Source organism: Protopterus annectens, chromosome 12.part0 (genome assembly GCF_019279795.1).
Source record: "Protopterus annectens isolate FY-2018-M chromosome 12.part0, PAN1.0, whole genome shotgun sequence".
Taxonomy (NCBI): Eukaryota; Metazoa; Chordata; order Ceratodontiformes; family Protopteridae; genus Protopterus; species Protopterus annectens.
The window spans coordinates 503,413,243-503,432,075 of NC_056746.1; the positions used below are offsets into that span (position 1 = coordinate 503,413,243).

At 39.1% G+C, this 18,833-nt stretch overlaps 1 protein-coding gene across 5 annotated transcripts in view; it reads right to left on the minus strand.

The window, feature by feature from the left end:
- EEF2K (eukaryotic elongation factor 2 kinase) overlaps positions 1–18,833 on the minus strand; it is a 469,356-nt gene that overhangs the window by 121,126 nt on the left and 329,397 nt on the right. The window lies entirely within an intron of this gene.

Below are 18,833 nucleotides of genomic sequence, written 5' to 3' on the forward strand. Positions count from 1 at the left end.
TTTTTTTTAACATGTATATTCTTGTTCAGCCGTATGCACTGTCAAGGTCAGGCCAGGGTGTGTGTATTCAAGGAGAAATGCTGCTACCAGAAAACCCACACCCTCTGCTCAGAATAAGAGATTTGTTCACCTGTCAGTTTACTTCACACCCTTTAACCAAGTTCAGCTCCTCCCATCGTCAGCCACAGGTGGTGTAGTTGATAATATAATCCCCACCTATGCTAGTGAGTTAGTGATATACTTATCCTATTAAAGACTTTACAAATTATACTATAAATGAGATCTACAGAAACTCAGTGTTTACTTTAAAAATATATATACTGAAGTTCTTTTATACTTCTAATACTATTTGATTCAATAAAGTACATTTTCAACAATCTTCCTACTTTCCTTTATACTGGAAAGTTAGTACAAATGGCTGGATAAGGTAGCAGCTGCATCAAACATGACAAGACAAACAAACTCCTCACAGTACTGACTTCATTTAATACAATTCTGGGCATTAGTGATAAAGCTAGCTGTATAGTTCACAGGCCTTATGCCTGTGGCAGCTATTCATAAGACAGGAAAATACTTCAGGAAAGTTAGAAATTAATAATGAGTTTCTGGTAAGGCTCACAAAGTTCTCCTTCACTTTAAATGACAGTTTAACAGCTTTTGTAATATGTGGATTTTAGCCCTTGGAAAAAAATACAATGTTATGCTTTCAATGTTCTGTACAATTCACAGTAACAATTCCTGGGGTAAAAATGTTTATGATGAAGAAATGATCTGCACATATCTTTACTAGGCCATGCACCTGTACTCTGGAGGTATTCTGGAATATCAAAGAACACATCTTCTCAAAGGAAAAGGCTTATTAGTGAGGTTGATAGAGTGTGAGAGAGAGAGAGAGAAAGAGAAATACAGAAAAAAGCGAAAAAAAGGAGGACTAGTGTTGTCTTAATGCAAAATAAAAGCTTATGTGAGTATTAATCATATGTTAAATTTTAAGATACCATTTTACAATAACCAGTATACTTGCTGCCTCCATTTAAAGGCTTCAAATATGACTCCTCTAAAAATTCAAGGCTTCATGTTTCCATGCCAGTATCAATGCACCAGGGTTATGAATACCTATAAACTAAAATATTCTCCATGCCCTCCCCATCTGACCTAACTGCTCCTCTGCCTTCATTCATCGCTTGAGAGATTGGAGCAGAGACTATTGAGGGGGAGGGGGGTTCAACAGGCCAGGTCCTGGAACAGTACTCCAGGATCATTCCTGGACAGTTTGACAGTCTTATGACCCAACTGTTCCCTGCTTGACGGGTTCACTAAAACCTTCATACCTCAGGATCAAGGCTGGGCTCATCTCCTCCTGGATCAACAGCCTAACTGCCCACTCATTTCCTGGTAATGGCTCATAAGCCTCATCCCTTTCTTTTAGGTGAAAGTCATGTGGTAGGGAACAGGCCAGTTGACGGGTTACACAGACCTCCTAACTTCATTGTCTGTGGTGGCAATGCTTCAGTAAAGCTGCTTGCATTGAAAGCATACACATTACTGCACATGATTTTCCCTGATCAGGAGCACACTCCTTACATCATTAGGCCCACTGCTGCAGGCGATACATCTGTATTTCTTGAAATTTCAACAATGCAGAGGACTAATGTTGCCTCCTTCCCCAAAGGATTGGTAAGCCAGCCTCAGCCACTTGCTCCCACTTTTCTTGCATGGTGCATCCAGTGCTCATTTTGCTGGATGAATATGGGTCATCTGAGGTGTAGTCAGGTCCTTAGCCCTCTGTGGCACAAGACCAGATTAAAGTCCCCCATTCTTGAACACCAGAATGAATCAGTTCTACCTGCAATAAACACAATGAATATTACAGAATTATACATACATCTCTCTGAGTTGCTGTATCTCAGGGAAGCAGATGGAGATGGCCAGGAAGAAATGAAATGGAGGCATGCAGCCAAGAAAAGATATAGTCACTACAGAGGACCCTCTTTAAAATAAACCATATATATTTTCCCCATACTGGCTGACATATGAATGAACCCATCTTAGTGTGTTGTGCATTTGGATTGGTCCCATTCACTGACCACAAGCATTTATTTTCTCTCAAGATGCCTTACTTGCGAATGTGTGTGTACCATTCCAGCATATACTATGAAGTCACACCTTGAATGTATACATTATGCCAGTAGCCCCCTTACTACCACAAGTCTCCAATTATTATATGTTTTTTCCTCTTCTATCATTATTGGAGCTCCTCTAGTAATCAGTGTAAGTACTCTATTTTCCTTTGTCCCAGAATATCCATCCTGAATTCCTTCTTTATCAAATTCACATGCTGAGTTCTTTCTAAATCTGTCTCCTGTGGGATTGTTATTTGCGTTCTACATTTCTTAATGTAATTCAATGTTCTTTCCTTCTTCTCTACACCTGTGAGACCATTCACGTTCCATGTTAATAGGGAAATTGTTGCCATTATGATAAGAAGTTATTATTCCCACCTATTGTACAGGACAGTTTTTTTACATGTCTATTTCCAGCTTTTGTGACAGATGCACCCACGAATGTATGGCAGGTTGATCTTTTATGCAGTTGTTTCTTGTCATCTTCACTTCATTCTATGTAACATCTTACAAGATTTTTGGTTTAATGAAAACCCTAAATAAAATACCCCAGGACACGTCCATAACCTGTTAACTTAATACAAACACACAAAACTATCTACTTCATATAGTGAAGTTTAACCCTCCTAGTAGGAACAATTATTGTAAACAGACAGCTGTAGACACAGGCACTATCTGACCTAAATTTAAGGTTATCCTTGCTAAGACATGTTACTGCATGTGCTCCCACTTACACTAAGTGCTGCCAGTTTCTTTTTTTATCTTTATTCCCTCCCAGATGTGAAAAACAACTTGCACACTTTCAGAAAACATTAACTTTTAGCATTAAAGAAGCCAGTGTTCAGGCTTTTTATTTCCCCATAATCAGCTTGCCTCCATGGAAACACAAGAAAAAAAGAAAAAATACAAACCAAGTTAAATAAAAACACCACAAACTTAAGAACAACAAAAAAGGAGGTGAAGACTTCGGAGTAAGTCCACAAAATCACTTTATTAAGCGCTTTCATCCCTGGTACAACAGGACTTCTTCAGAACAACTCTGTGAAAAATTATGAGTTTCAATACTGTAAACTTTCACTGTATTGATGTTTCGATGTTGTTGTCTCAAAATTTTCAGTTTTGGTTATCTGTTAATGAGGCAAATTAAAGTAGACCCCAAATGATACAGACCTAAGTCATTTACAAACTAAAACAGAACAACATGTTTTGATAACGATGCATTTAAAGAATAATACTTATGAAACTTTAACATATGGCATTACTGACTGACTGTAATCATGTGTGATTTATTAGGTACAGGGTGAAAATAAGAGGCAACATCAAGGACACTCTACAAATCAAAGACAGTTGAGATGTATGGGTGGGTGTGTTTGTTTGGGTCCCTATCATAACACTGAAACCGATACGTTTGAACCCATTGCAATGAGACTTTAAAATTGTATAGCATTGTGAAGAATGTATAAAATGGTGTAATTTCTTATCACAGGACTTATTAGGGAAGTGAGTCTAGCACAGTATGTGTGAATTACGATGGTTAGCATCACGTTGTATCCCCAGATCTGTAGATGTCCATATTTGCTTTTAAGCACTAAGACACTGTCTGTGGTGTTTTCTTTTCTTTTCTTTTCTTAACAGCTGTGTGATTGCGGAGTTAGTATATATAAGTAAGGGGGGTGCGAGAGATTTGTCCCCCTGCAAAAACATATTTTTAGGATATATTTCTTGTGGAGAATGTTTTTAGTGTTATAAGTTTTCAGTGACATGGACTCGACATTATGAGTTGTCAATGTTATGGCATAAACCCATATGTGTACATGCATAATGGGCAAATGTATCCATGACTGAGATTGGGGTATCATGTGAAGTGACTGTGTGTGCGGTGGTATCTGTGAGTGTGTGTGTACTAATTCTTGCATTTGAATGGGTGAGTGAATGAGGGGACTACCTGTGCCAATGCGATGCATTGGTTGGCAGTGGTAATTACTGCCAAAACTTGCTGGTAAGCACTGACGGTAAATGCACATGATTCAGAGATATACAAATTAGAAGATATCAAGTTGTTCTCATCATGGCTAAACATGTCTCTGATTGCATTTTCATCTTTTGCATAAATTGCCCCTATTGGCTGCAGCAGTTTATGCAAGCACTGGGAATGTTTTCTGAATCGCAGCTCATAGCTACGTGACTCATTTTAATTTACTATATATGTATATATATGTGTGTGTGTGTGTGTGTGTGTGTGTGTGTGTGTGTATAAATATATATATATATATATATATATATATATATATATATATTTATACACACAAACACACACACATAAAGATATGAGTGAAACACAGATACACACATGCACGCACACACACACAAACATATATGTACGTGTATATACATTTACACACACACACACACACACACATATATATATATATATATATATATATATATATATATATATATATATTTTTTTTTTGCTAACCACAAAGATGAATTATTTTTGATTTCAGGAATTTTTTGGATGAATCTGAACAACATCTGAATACCAACTGCGTTTGTTTTAAATACGTGAGAGCTTTTTCTGGTCAGCAGATATAGAATTCAGATTTACTTATGACTTATTTAGAACCCTGAACCCAAGGCATAGAAAGATGATGCCATGACTACTTGCCAGTAAACTGTCTGCCTACCAGCATGGGTGACAGAGGGGCTAGACAGGTATGGGTAGGCTCAAAGGCTGATACCAACTTGCTCATCCTGGGGGATACAGAATGCCACATTAGCGACAACTACTGGACAGTAGGTGATTGCCCATGGAAGTGGTCAGGACAGGCTAGCAAATATTACACAGCAAACGTGCAGCTGAATCGAGAATAAAGTGGGTGGAAACACATATCATTCCTTGCCCAGTCAGCCACTGTGAGTCAGCTGGGTAACTTTGGCCAAAATGCCACATTCCCCCATTACTTCCAATACGAGAGACCATGGCACATGTTAGTAACACAGAGTTTAGTGGGTCTATGTTATAACAGTGAATGCTTAAAATAGCAAACGCTGTATAATCGACCCCCCCCCAAAAAAAATGAAAACACAAAATTCCGAACAAACGGAACATTGATTTTTTTTTTCCAGGGGAAATCGCTGGTTTCTCAAAAAAAAAAAAAACCCACAAAATAAAGTGGGGGGCTTCACCCTCACACACCCCCTACTTAAATACTCAGAGATCGCACCACAGTGGGAAAAAAAATCGCTGTTCCGTGTCTTCGGGATTTTGCTGTTTTGACATTTAGCTGTTGATTAAACAGCATTCACTATATTAAGAGTTCGCTTACTTAATAGGGAACCAAGTTTAGCAGACAGGTAGTGGCGGGTGTGTGCATGAGCAAGTGTATGTGTGTGGCAGTGTCTGTGTGTGTCTGATGGGCAATGAATGGTGTGTGTGTGTGTGTGTGTGTGTGTGTGTGTGTGTGTGTGTGTGTGTGTGTGTGCGTGTGTGTGTGTTAGGAAAGATGAAGCAAAGACCTCCATAGGACCAGTAGACTGGCCCACACCCTAATGCCTGTCTCTCTCCTATAGGGGAATAAATGGGCCAATTAGGCCTCTGAACAGGAATATATAAACTGGAGGGCTCTTGCCCAGTTTCAGGATGCCTTGCTCTTACCCTGGGGGAAATATATGAACTAAGAGCGTACAGTTAGGGGGAATTACTGGGCAAGCCCCTCAGGAGGGATTAAAAAAAGATTTGTTTTACATAATGTTGGAAAGCAATAGCAACAAATAAACTGCTATATGCCACCAGTGACCATGCCAGCCACTTTAATGCTTCACTTTCAATAATGGAAATTCATTAAGGCAGCAAAACTAAGCAAAAATTGTATGTCCTTTTTCTACAATGAAGACCTGGATTTTGAGATCACGTCCAGCTTATAATGTCTTTCAAATCTGTGCAGTGAGTCCATACTGCAGTATCACATATGTCATCAACTGAAAATTTTCTGGCAAAGTCTAAGGAAGTAAATATACCTCTTATAGAGTTGGCTTTCATGGTACAGGCCTAACACTGGAAACAAAGCACACTTAAATTAAGTCAGTCAAACACCTGAACAGAGTAACTTTAAATATCTTTTGCTTCAACCTGTTTGGAGAAAAAGGAGATACGAAGCTGATTAACTTTCTATGATCTGTTGTTCTGTGAATGCAGAATCACAGCTATCTGAGAACATGTAGACAAAACAGTTTGTATTCATTCCTGACAAAAAAATTAAGGGAAGAAGACTGGGAGATTAACAGACTGAGATTCAGGTTTGATGCTACTTTTGGTGCAAAATTTATGTTGATTCTCAGTCAAACACTATCTTTAACGAACACTAGACACACAGGGTGACAACAGAGGGCCTGTAGCCCTACTGCCCCTATAAACAAATTCATCCAGGAGGAATAATTCAGCTCTACTGCAGCCAGAGATTCAGCAGGATCCTTGGGAATCAGTAGAATTAGAGAAACCATGTAGTGAGCTTGAGGGAATGGAAATCCGGGTGAAGCTTGCTGGCTGGTGAGGAGACCCTGAGTGAGTATCTAGGAAAAAAAAAAAAACTTCAGCAGATGAGGCCACAATAGGGGAAACAATCTGCTTTGCACATTTTGGCTTTCTGTAGACATTTCATTATTAGTGGGATCAGAGGGAGCCATACAGTATCCCCTGGAGGACACTGTGGGACAAGGCTATTTCAGGTTGCCTGACCCTGTTCTGGTACAAGGGAAGATAAGTCACTGCACTTGGCATTGGTCAGGGATGCATATAGGTCACAGCAAGGCTTCTCCAAGAAAAAAAATCATCTGTGCCATAGCCAGACTTAGGAACAACCCATGTGACATCAGAAGGCATATGCCAAGCCTGTCTGCTAAAGAGTTGGCTTGAATGGGAATATGCACTTCTACAGGAAAATAATATGAACTGATCACTCATTCCCACAGCCTCACGGCCTCATGCTACACTGGACAGACTCTGTTCCTCCTTGTTTGCTGATGTACTGCACTACTGATGTGCAGTCAGAGTGGGCAGCAACTGCAACCTGGGGGAGAAGGTCCTGAAGGGCCTGCAATGATAGGACTTCCCTCTTCGTCAAAATGCTTATGTGTAAGGGGGCCTGTTGCTGAGTCCATTTCCCTTGGACTGACTGCCTTAAACAATGCCTCCCAACTACAGGGCTGATACATACATGGTGACTGTAGGAAGAAGACTGAAAAGACATTCTTTCTCTAGTATGTGAAGTTGAACACCCTCACAGGAAATGGCTGTAACATGCCTTTTTAAGGCAAATAACGTGAATCAGTGAGACTAAAGACTGACACCACTGAATGCGCAGAGTCTACTGTAAGGCCCTCATGTAGAACCTTAATAAGGGAACTAAGTGGATAGTTGCTGTCAAGTAGTACTAGTGCTAATGATGGCCTGATATGCTGGTGTAGGAGCTGGAATGCTGTTTGCATGGACTGAACTCAGTCTGGGATGAGAAAATGCTAAGTTGCAAACTGTGTGCAAGAGATAGCCAGGGAAAACCTGTGCCTGTGACAGCTCAACCTCAGAATAAGGAGTTTGTGTTATTATGTACTGGGAGGGATGAGACCAGGATACTGCTTCATTTGCCTCAGACAGAATTCACCTCAGTTACAGGAGTTGGACAGTGTTTTATGAAAACTCTTAGCATCGTAGTGAAGTCTATTTTAGACACAGGACTGCCCCATTGAATGCAGCTGGACCTCATCATTTTGGAAAGGTATTTTTTTACAATGTTGTTGTGTCTTGTTGTGTCTTTCGGCTTTTTCCCGGTTAGGGGTCGCCACAGCGGAACTCCGGTCCGCTAATGATTGGCGGTAGATTTTTACATGCCGAGTTGCCGGCCCTGACGCACAACCTTCAACGAAAGTACGCCCATTCACGCATGTCTCCACACAGAAGACGCTCTAGCAAGAATCGAACAGGACGTCTATACTGTGAGGTGACAACGCTACCGCAGTACCACCACTGCAGTTTATTTTTTTACAATGTCAGTAGTTTAAATTAAAAAAAAAAAGGATGAGCTAAGAATGCTGACACAGTTGGAAGTATACAAAGTTATAGTTATTAATGAAGCCTGACACTATTATGCCTGACCTTTACAAGTTTTAACGTGATCAGTTCATAATGGATAGATTAATTACTCCAGATTACGATACTGAAACCATGGTAGTGGACATCTATAATATTGCCAGCTTTCTTACTATAAGACTAGCTGAATGTTACCATTGGCGTAGTGTTAAGTGCTGACATTTCTGGAATGTCTGACAACAACGCTATGTAATATACCCAGAATACTTTGGGGATTTCAACAGCCATCAAATGGAATGGGTTAATACGACTTATAACTCTCACTCCGTGGCCAAATTTCTGGATCACATGAACACTAATAATTTTACTCATGTGATATCTTTCCCTAACAGAGATAATAATATAATCTTATTTTAACAAATACTCCTGCTCTGGTGACCAATGCTTGTCTACTACAACCATTACGAAACTTGGATCACAAAGAGGTCCAGTTTATAATCCCACCTGCCACCACACCTCTCAACCTCAGAATAAAAAAATCTGGACAAAGCCATAAATAGTGGGGGGACAAAGGCTCAAAAACAGGGACACTTTTTAAATACTACTCTTACAAACTTAGAAAGTAGATAGAATAACAGATTTTACATTAGCATGAATTTTCTGAAGGGTATGAAATCTGAAACTCAAATGTCTGTCATTATTTTTTTTACTTAAATCATCATTGATTTGTTAGAAACACACTTTTTTAAGAAAAATGGACCAGAAATATGAAGCAAAAAATATCTGGACATTCTGCGAAAATATGTACAGTTAAGAGGTATTCCTGCCACATCTCCTAGGCCAGCAGTCAATGTGCATGACTAAAAAATATGGATTTTCAAGTCCTTAGTGACAAAATCACTAATTTAAATCAGTCAGACTTGAGGAATAATAGTGCCCAATTTGGCTGTATGAAAAAAGTTACGATTTTTCTTTACTCACATTCAATACTTCTAATAAAAGTTTTCTATTCAATTCTTTCACATCCTTAGGCACAGCAATTGATGAATCATCCCGTTTTAATACCAAAACTTTTTTCTCTCCGAGCTTTAATTTTCCTATACAGAACACCCTACAGTTTTGTCAGTATCGCAAACAAGAAATGCTGCACAATAAGTGATGTAATGGAAGATTGCACAGGTTCTACTACTGCCAATCAGTCAACAGAACTACTTCTTTTTAGCACAGAATGACAAGGTTTACAAATGAGGCACCTGAATGCAGTTACCAGGGTATGACAGAAAGGGATAAATGTATAACAAAAAAAACTCTGAAAGTTCCCTTTATTACAAAACAGTAGAGGTTATTCAGAACTTTGTAACCCAGGAAACAGAGGCTGTTAGCACAATGAAATTACTGAGACATGAAACTGGAAGAAAACAGAAAGGCAAAACAAAAGGCAGGATTAAAAACAATAAGGTCTCTGTAAATCAGGATTGCTGCTTTATTTAGTAGCTTGAACTAACAGTTTGGGCCTATTTTTCATTTTGTATTAGCTAACAGCATCTGTGAAAGTTTTACTTAAAATTCAGCTAACATATATGCATCTGAAACTGTCAGCAAACAATAGAGTAATACAAAGAATTAATTTAAAAACCAAAGTGCACAAACACATGCCCAAAAGAACACTGTCAGCGCTTCATAAGGTTGGACTGAGTCCCACAATATAAGGCTGCTAAGTTCATTTCATTAACACTACTGCACCTCAACCTGTTTCTGTAGCCAAAAATGAAACGCTTTCTTTTTGTACTTTAACTCGCAGGGTAACTTTTTAAGGGGGGGGGGGTATTTAAAGAGGATACACTATTATGGTACTCCTAGTACTTTGCTGGAGAGCTGGAGTAGCCATGGCAATAACAATTATGATTCAGAGACACAAAACAGTAACACTGAACTAAAGCTGTAGCTGGAACAACACAACTTACTGAGTTGTTACTACATATACTTACTGTGTTACCACAGGCATTACTTCGGCACTACTTTACCTAGCTTTCAATCTCTCCCATTATCTTTATATTACATCCTCCGCTTCCCATATCACTGAATATTCAGAAGGGGCCTTTTACCTCTACCCACTGAAGTAAAACCAAGACTGTTTTTATTATATTATTACTGCTATACAGAATTCTCTTGTAGTATAACTGTAACTTTCATGCAATACCTTCTACTGTACCTTGGAGGTTTTTTCCCTGGGAGTATTACATATACCTTGGGTCAATTTATATTTGGCAATTTGCCTAATTGCATTTCTTTGGAAGGAGGAAGGAAACTACAGTACTTGGAGAAAACCCACACAAACACATGGGAGTGTATGCAGGCTTCACACAGAAGGCAACCCAGCGAAAAAACAAACTGGAGAGCTTCTTGCTGAGAGGTGACAATGCTACTCATTGTGGCTATGACTGAACACTACTTTACCCTATTTGAATACTTACATGTTGGTGTTACACTGATTAGTTTTTTTCAGCTCAAAGCAATACCATGCATATCACTATATATCAAAAGTACTGTCATGCATGTAAAAAAGTACTGAGACAAACTTTCAACATCACTACATGTATTACTTACTGTGGGACGAAAGCCCTCCACCAATACAGATGAGCACAATCACAGACACACACACACACACACACACACACACACACACACACACACACACACACACACACACACACACACACAAAATCCCTTCATACAGGGGGTATTCCCCTGTACCATGGATTTAGTATAATCAAGTCTGAGGCAGTCACATCTCAAGAAATGTAGCGATATTCTGAATTCAGTGGCCATAGTCAACATGTTTCACATTCATCAAAGTGGGCACGATGACATACTTAAACTCTGCATAGTCATCCAGAACTAATACTTATTTCTGGTTTAATATATCCTCTTTACATATTTACTGGATAAGTGGGTACAATCAGCACTTAGTGAAAATACATAGAAACAAATAAACGAATATCACAAAACAACTTAATTAAAAAAAATATATAGCCATAAGACTCCAGAAGGGTAACGTGTACTCAATGACATTTCCTGTGCAACATGCAACATCAGCCTGTGTTTACAAATACTGGCAACAGCTTCCCCCTCTTTTCCTGTTTACAGAGAAAAAGTACAGCTGAGTAAGTTGCACTTACTCATAACTGTAGATGTTCAAATTCCTCACAGCTGCAGCAGTCTTTTGGCTATATGGATTGTTTCACACTTAAGAAACAACAACAGGCCAGCTTCAAACAGCTCTGCCCCTCCAATCCTCCACTCTGACTGCTGAGTGGCTAATCCCCAGGAGAGAAATCAGCAGCCAAAGTGAATCTTTTTTCAGGACTTTCTTGCCCATACAATGATAGACAGGCCTAACAATCCTGAAATAACCACCCAAAAGTAACAATAAAACATATAAAGTAAAAACAAGCACAACCCTACTTTACATCCCAACTACCAACTACATACAAGAGTAGGGGGATGGAGAGTGTGTGCAACTACTGCAGCAGTGAGGAATTTGAACATCAAATGTACTATGTTCATCACCCCCACTGATGCAGTAGCCCTTAGGCTATATGTGTTGAATACCAAAGCCTATCCATCCTGGGAGGAGGACAGATATGGATTCAGAAGCACCAGACTGGTCCTAACAAAGTTTGACCTGTACCAAGAAAAAGAAAGGAATCCAATTTTTAATGCTTTGTAAAGTTATGTACAGAGGACCATGCAGCTGCTTATGCAATGCTTCAACATCCATCCCTTCCCAGTATGACGTGAAGAAGACAAGGCACTAGTGGAATGTGCCTTGACACTGCCAGGAATGGATTTGCCATAACGTGAATAACAAAAAACAATAGCTGAGGACAACCACCTGGAAACTGTCTGTTTAGACACAGGGTGTCCTTTTTTACCTCTTGATGAATAGCTGATCAGCTTTTATAAAGGGCTTAGTTCTGTCAAGATAGTACTTGAACTGTCTATGCATATCCAGATTATGCAGAATCTGTTCTCCTTGGTTTTTAGGTTCTGGGTATAAAACTAGGAGATTAATGGCTTGATTCGATGTAAACTCTGAAACTACTTTGGCAATGAAAGAGAGATTTATTCTTAAAGATACATTATCCCTATGGAAAACCAGACAGGGGTTCACCCTATATGACAGCTTACAACTCAGATACTCTTCTTGCAGTTGTCAGAACAATGATGAGTACAGTTTTCCACGTCAAGAACCTTTAATCAGCAGGTTCAAAAGATGACACAAGAACCAAATGGAAAACACACCAAACAAGCCTGTATACAAACTGTTATTTTTTGCAGTAAAAACACACCAAGATTAAGTGCTTTCATCTTTCACACAGAAGACTTCTATATGAAAGGCAAAAGTGCTTAATTATAGTGTGTTTTTACTGCAATAAAAGGAGTTCATATACAGGCTTGTTTGGTGCGTTTTCCATTTGGTTCCAGGTCTTCTGTTAATCACACTGCACCAGATATTTGGATTTTGTCAATAGATGACACAGTCAATTTCTCCAACACGCAGTTGAGATCCCAAGAAGGAGTAATCTGTATATTTGGAGGTCTCAGGTGTCAAACTCTTTCAAAAACTTTTTGACAACAAACAGAGAAGAAAAATAAGGATTCATGGTCAGACATGCTGAAATGGACAGAAAATCAACCTTTATGGAGTAAAAAGCAAGGCCAGAGGAATGTAATTCACACAAATATTAGAGCAGTAGTGGTACAAAATCCTTGGTGGGCCCCTGGTTATTAGTTAGGCACCAACTAGAAAATCGCTTCCACTTACTGACACAGGATTTTCTAGCAGCAGGCTTTCTTGCTGCCTTTAGTACCTGCTCCACATTCTCATGAAATAAATGCCCAAAAGGTATTAAAATTAAATCATCCAGGCAGTCAGATGAAGTTGATTGATACTGAGGTATAGCAAATTCCCCCTATCTTGTGTGGGTAGATCCAGTGTATGAGGAAGCTTGTGGTACTTACCCTTGCCCAATTCCATAAGAATAGGGAAGTAAATAATGTGGGAAGAAATAGCCAGGGAATTGTTATGGCTAGGCTTGTATAGGCCCCAGGGCTGATAGCCTAGTACCAACCTATGAACCAATATTGCCAAAGCCAAAAGAAGGTCATCACAATTAATTTGGGGATATTCTTTTGAAACTTCAGAACTACTTTGAAAATCAGTAGAAAGGGAAATCAGTAGAAAGGGTAGAAATGCATATAGGAATATTCCCTTCCAAGGGAATGAAAATGCATCTGTTTTCCAGGCTAGCTTGACTGGAGCCCCAGAATAAAACTTATCTAGTTGTCTGTATAGAAAGGAGGCAAACAGATCTATTTGAAGTGTTCCCACAACTAGATCAATTCCTGCACTCATTCAATTTCCATTCATGAGGATCTGGCCTGGTTCTGCTCAGACTGTCTGCCATATTGCTTGGCTCTGGTGGAATATAAGATGCTTGAAGGGTTAAGAAATGCTAACTCTCAAGCTGTCCTTGCAAGCTTGCATAGGGGGTATGACCTTGTAACTCCCTGCTTGCTTATATACCACATGCTGTTGTATTGTCCGTAATCACTTGGAGAGGTCCTGCAGACCAAAGATAATGTTGAGACTTCAAGGCATGGATCACAGCCAACATATTTTAAGTTGACATGCTTTGGTCTTTCTGAAGGATTCAACAAGCCTTGTACTTTTAACCCTCTGGAAAGTCCTCCCCAGGCAAAATCTGATGTGTCTGACTGTGCTTGAGGAGAGAAGGGAAGAACTAGGTTCGGTTGAATTAGCTATCTCCACCACAGCACTTCCTTTTTTTATAATGCCCCAAACTGAATTTGATACTCAAGAGAAAGTAAATGCTGGATCCATGTTTTTTAGAACCCACTATATCTTTCTCATATGTACTTTTGCAAGAGGTATCATGAGAATTACAGAAGCCATGAACCTTAGGATCATGAGAAAGTCTCTTACAAAAGTCTCAGACTGAATGGAGAGGCTTAAGAAAAATTCCAGTTAAAGATCCACATTGTCTTTTGTTAAAAAGGCCCTCTGAACAGAAGACTACTTAAGGCATCCAAGAAGCACAATCCTATGAGACAGAGTCAAGGAGGATTTTTCAATATTTATATGGAATCCACATTGGTCAAAAGTGACATAACCAAAGTTAATGCTTCCTGACATCTGGATAAAGACTGCAAAGATATGCAAGTCATCTAGAACCAGAAAGAATCGAATGCCATAGACATTTTGTGAACACAAACCAAAGGGTAATGTGACCCAAAAAAGGAGAACCTTAGAAATTGCCCCTGAAGCCTATGGCTATAAGAATATGGCAGTGAGTATTTTTGAGGTTAGAGTTACCAAGTAACTTCTGCGGAATTAGAGGTAACAGGTTCTCTAAGGTTAGCAGTTTAAATTTTGGGACTTTTATGTAGAGATTTAAAAATGAATGTTATAGTACTGATCTCCCTCTTTCTTTGGTGTCAGAAATATTGTAGAGTAGAAGCCTTTAACCCTTTGAGCTAAAGGCACTGGTTCTATGACTCCATGGGTGTATAAAAACTGAAGAATCTGAGGAAAAAAATTCTGTCTGGTTTGAAGGGAGGGAAGATATTCCTCATGAAAGGAGGTTACGGTATCCAGTGCCATCTGTAGCCCTCCTAAACCACTTTTAACACCCAGGAGTCCAAAACAATCTTTTGTCAAAAAGGAATATCGGGGGGGGGGGTCAGTTTTTAAGACAGATTTGTAGAGGTATTGGCCGGGGGAGAGGGAAGAGGGTAAGGAATACTGGCCTAGCTATTCTCTACTTTTGCTTTTCTGAAAAAGACCCCAGTTTTTATTGTTACTCTACTGCCATCTCTTTTACAGGTTCATAGGTAAGTACTAGGTTAGCTGCCCTTGCAAGATATTTTAAGCCTACCCAGTTTCCCTTTATGTGCTCAAAATAACCTATCACATTTGGTTATAGATTGGCCTTACCCATCCCATGGCCCTAATGAGAATAACTGGGATCATACAATAGATAATTTGAAGGGACCCATGCATGAGATAAAGCATTTCGGAGCTGCAGCTGTCCATTAGTAGTACAGGGGCAGTGTTGGGGTAAAGTTTCTGTTTTCCACCCATAAATCTAAGTTGCGCATGAAAATTGACAGGGATGAACTTTGTTTTATGTGGATAGGAAGTCTGCTCCACAGCAGTGGTATTGTCTGCGAAATACACCTGCCCCTCCAAACCATTCTATTGATATGCAGAAGAGATTTAGATCCCTAGACACAGTATTTCTGATGTCATTTGACTTGCTTATGTGCTGTAAATCCACCAGTAATGGCTTGGAGGACGCCTTGCATGCCAGGTGCAGTTCACCTCTTACCACTCTGTAGAACACTCAGTACATTGACAGGACACTGAGTCAGTCCATGGTAGGACATGTTGTTTAGGCCTTGTATCCTTTTTGTAAGGTATTTCTGTGGGAGTTCCAGTTGTTGCATGCATTTGAACAGATAGACATTATATTCAGTGATGGGCCTAATGAGGGCTGAGTAATGGGGAACAATGACATGCCTAGATCTAGACACAATCCCTTTGTTTAAAAGCTGTGCAATGCAGGACTCTCTTACAACAATAGACACGTGTTGGTCAAAAGTTAGGTCACAGTCCTCAAAAATTCCCAAATTCCAAATAACTGAGTCAACTCTTTAGTGCATTGTCAATGTGGTGGCTCCCTGGGGTTTTCCCTGAAGTTTTCTTTTCTATTTTGTTTGTCAGAAAAGGAAAGCTTTTGTTTATTTGGCCTTTTAGTGTAATAGGGAGGCCTATAAGTACCGTAATGGGGTACATGAAATATCTTACAAATTCCCTGAATTAATGTCCCTCTTTCATCACACTGTTTGAGAACATGAATAGCAGAACAGCCAAACAATACCTCCTTACCTAAAGCTAAATCCAGGATTTCAGGTTTTACCGCATCAGCAAACTTTTGGTTGCATATCTTCTCAACACTGTAACAATAGCAAATGACATAGACTCAGTATCTGCACAATGATACACACTCTTCAAAGTATGCTTAGAGCCCTGAGAAATGTCAAAACCTGTGTCTAGATAACATAATCAAACTTTTAAAAGTCGAATGTCATATGGTCGACACCATATGATCGAACAATTTAAAAGTTCAAAAATGTAATAAAAAAAATAAACCAAAGAAAAAACCTACTGGAACGGTTTAAGCAGGGGGGGGAAAGCCCCCTGCACCCCTCCACTCCCAGCTCCTTAAATATACCAACTCCAAAATCGCACTACAGTGCAGAAAAGGGAAATCTTCCCATTCCACACAGTACGGAGATCTCCATTGAAACGTTCAAACTTTTAAAAGTTCAATCATAAGGTGTCGACCATATGACGTCCAAACTTTTAAACGTTCGACAACATGATACAGACCCTCAAAACCTGCTTGGTTCAGAAAAGAGCTTTCTTCTGCAGGAAGAGTGGAAGCCAATTCCCTCAGATTGTCCATATGACATGGCACAAATTTCAACATACTGTATATGCCTGGTAATTCAGACTTCTGAAGGCTAAAGTGTAAGAAGAAAGTGTCCTCTTAACTATACATCCTGACATTTTACCCTCCTTATCTCCAAGAAAAGGGTCATTACTGAGTACCAGTCTGTTGCCAGTATGACACACAGTTGAAATGGCAAATGGGTCTGACCTAAGGTGAGAGAAAATAAATTTATTAGCCCGAGGTCCCTTACAAAGTTTTTTTTTAGGGAATGACAGATGGGTATTAGGATGACTACATGCAGCATTCAACACATCCTCTACAGCTGGCAGTATAAGAGGGACAGGGCAGGAACAATGTATATCCACTTGTAATGTATCATAGTATCCCCTCAGTTCAGGGGAACATCTACTTGTTCTCTTAAAAATACCTCATTCATCCTGGCAGTGGGCAGATTAAAAGAAAATTCCCCCAGAGAAGGATAAGAGTTAAAGTTTTTCTTAAAATCCAGGAGTTAGGCTTGGGTATCTGCAGCAGAATTAGCCACATCTCTGTCAAAATCAGAATCAGAATCATCAGACCAAGGTTTCTTCACAAACAATTTGATAGGAAATGCCTATTTGTAAAGGCTTCTGTGTACCAGGACTTACTGCTTGTGATACCTGTCAAGCTAAGTTAAGAAACTCATCTTTTTCAATAATAGTAACTTCATCAGAAGAAGAATAATGTTTAACTTTTTGTTTTTTCCTTAATGGCAGTTCCAGCTAAAGGGGACTGACTTGAAGGAGGGATGTACGCCCAGTCTAATGGTCTCTTTTCCTGGTTATCCCGAGAAGAATCTTTTGGAGAGTTTCCCAGAATGGGAGAAAATGGTCCTCCCTCGCCTGTATAAGACAATGGAACAGCCAGACAGGATTCATCTGACCCCTGGTTCATGCTGGCTTTAACTCATTACATCTAAGTGACGCCTCCAGGTGCATCTGCAGTTAACTCCTACTGATGCCTCTAGGCATCAAATACTGCTTACTCATATTTGCAACAATAATTCCAAAACCATGCCATGTACAAGGTTTTAAAAGATTTCATCTTAAAGCTTACATAATCGCAAACTCAACTGTATTAATATTTGACCTCTGTCTAGTGCCGATAAACAGATATTAACTGTTTTTATGATATTAATTTATATAGATACAATTATCAGATTTTCTAAATATCTCAACAAACAAGTTACACAGAAAGAACTCCTTAGTCTCATATTAAAGCTCTCAGTTAGATGAATAAAATGCTGCTAACAGTATGTGTGTAACTTGAGTGGTTACTGAGCTATTGTAAGTTGTTTACAAAATATTACAAATGTAATAGTTACTGTGTTTACTGTGACTTATAAAATTTGGTTTAAGACCTAGAACCTAAAGAATACTTCCACTATAAAAACAGTTTGTGCTGAAGAGTTTGCCATTTATACTTCATTCATAATCCCTATGGTTTCAGAGATATGAACATTTGTTTGAAATGTGAGGACATAATTTGATTCTGTCAAAAGGCTTAGGCTCCGCCCATTAGAAGTTATAGTGCAAACTTCCTGAGCTCCATTGGAGTGAATGAGTTAAAGACTACAATAGAGGAAGATGGAGACATACGTGAGTGGTCTGAGGAACAGCTTTTGCCTGAAAGCACTTTTGTATTTCTTTTGTCTTTGATTAAAGTTTTTTACTTTTAAGCAGGTTGTGGTGACCGGACTGTTTTGGTTTTAGTGAACATGAAGAAGACCAGCAACATGGAAATTAGTAAATAAATGTGAAACTACAAAGTATAAATCACACTTGCGAAATATGGCTGTATAAGAATAAGTGAAAAGAGCGGACCTTTGTTGACTTTGTTAAACTTGTGGGGAACTGAAAAGAATTTGTTTCACTTCATGTCATTATGTCTGAAAGGATTCAAAAGGGAGGGGAGGGAAAGAATAAGGAAAAAGGTAACTTTACATAAAACAGTTTATGTTCTTAGTAGTATTTCTATGAAACTTTTCACAATGTAAATTGCATATTTTACAGTAAAGTATTTTAGTTGCTCTTGTGTGTGATA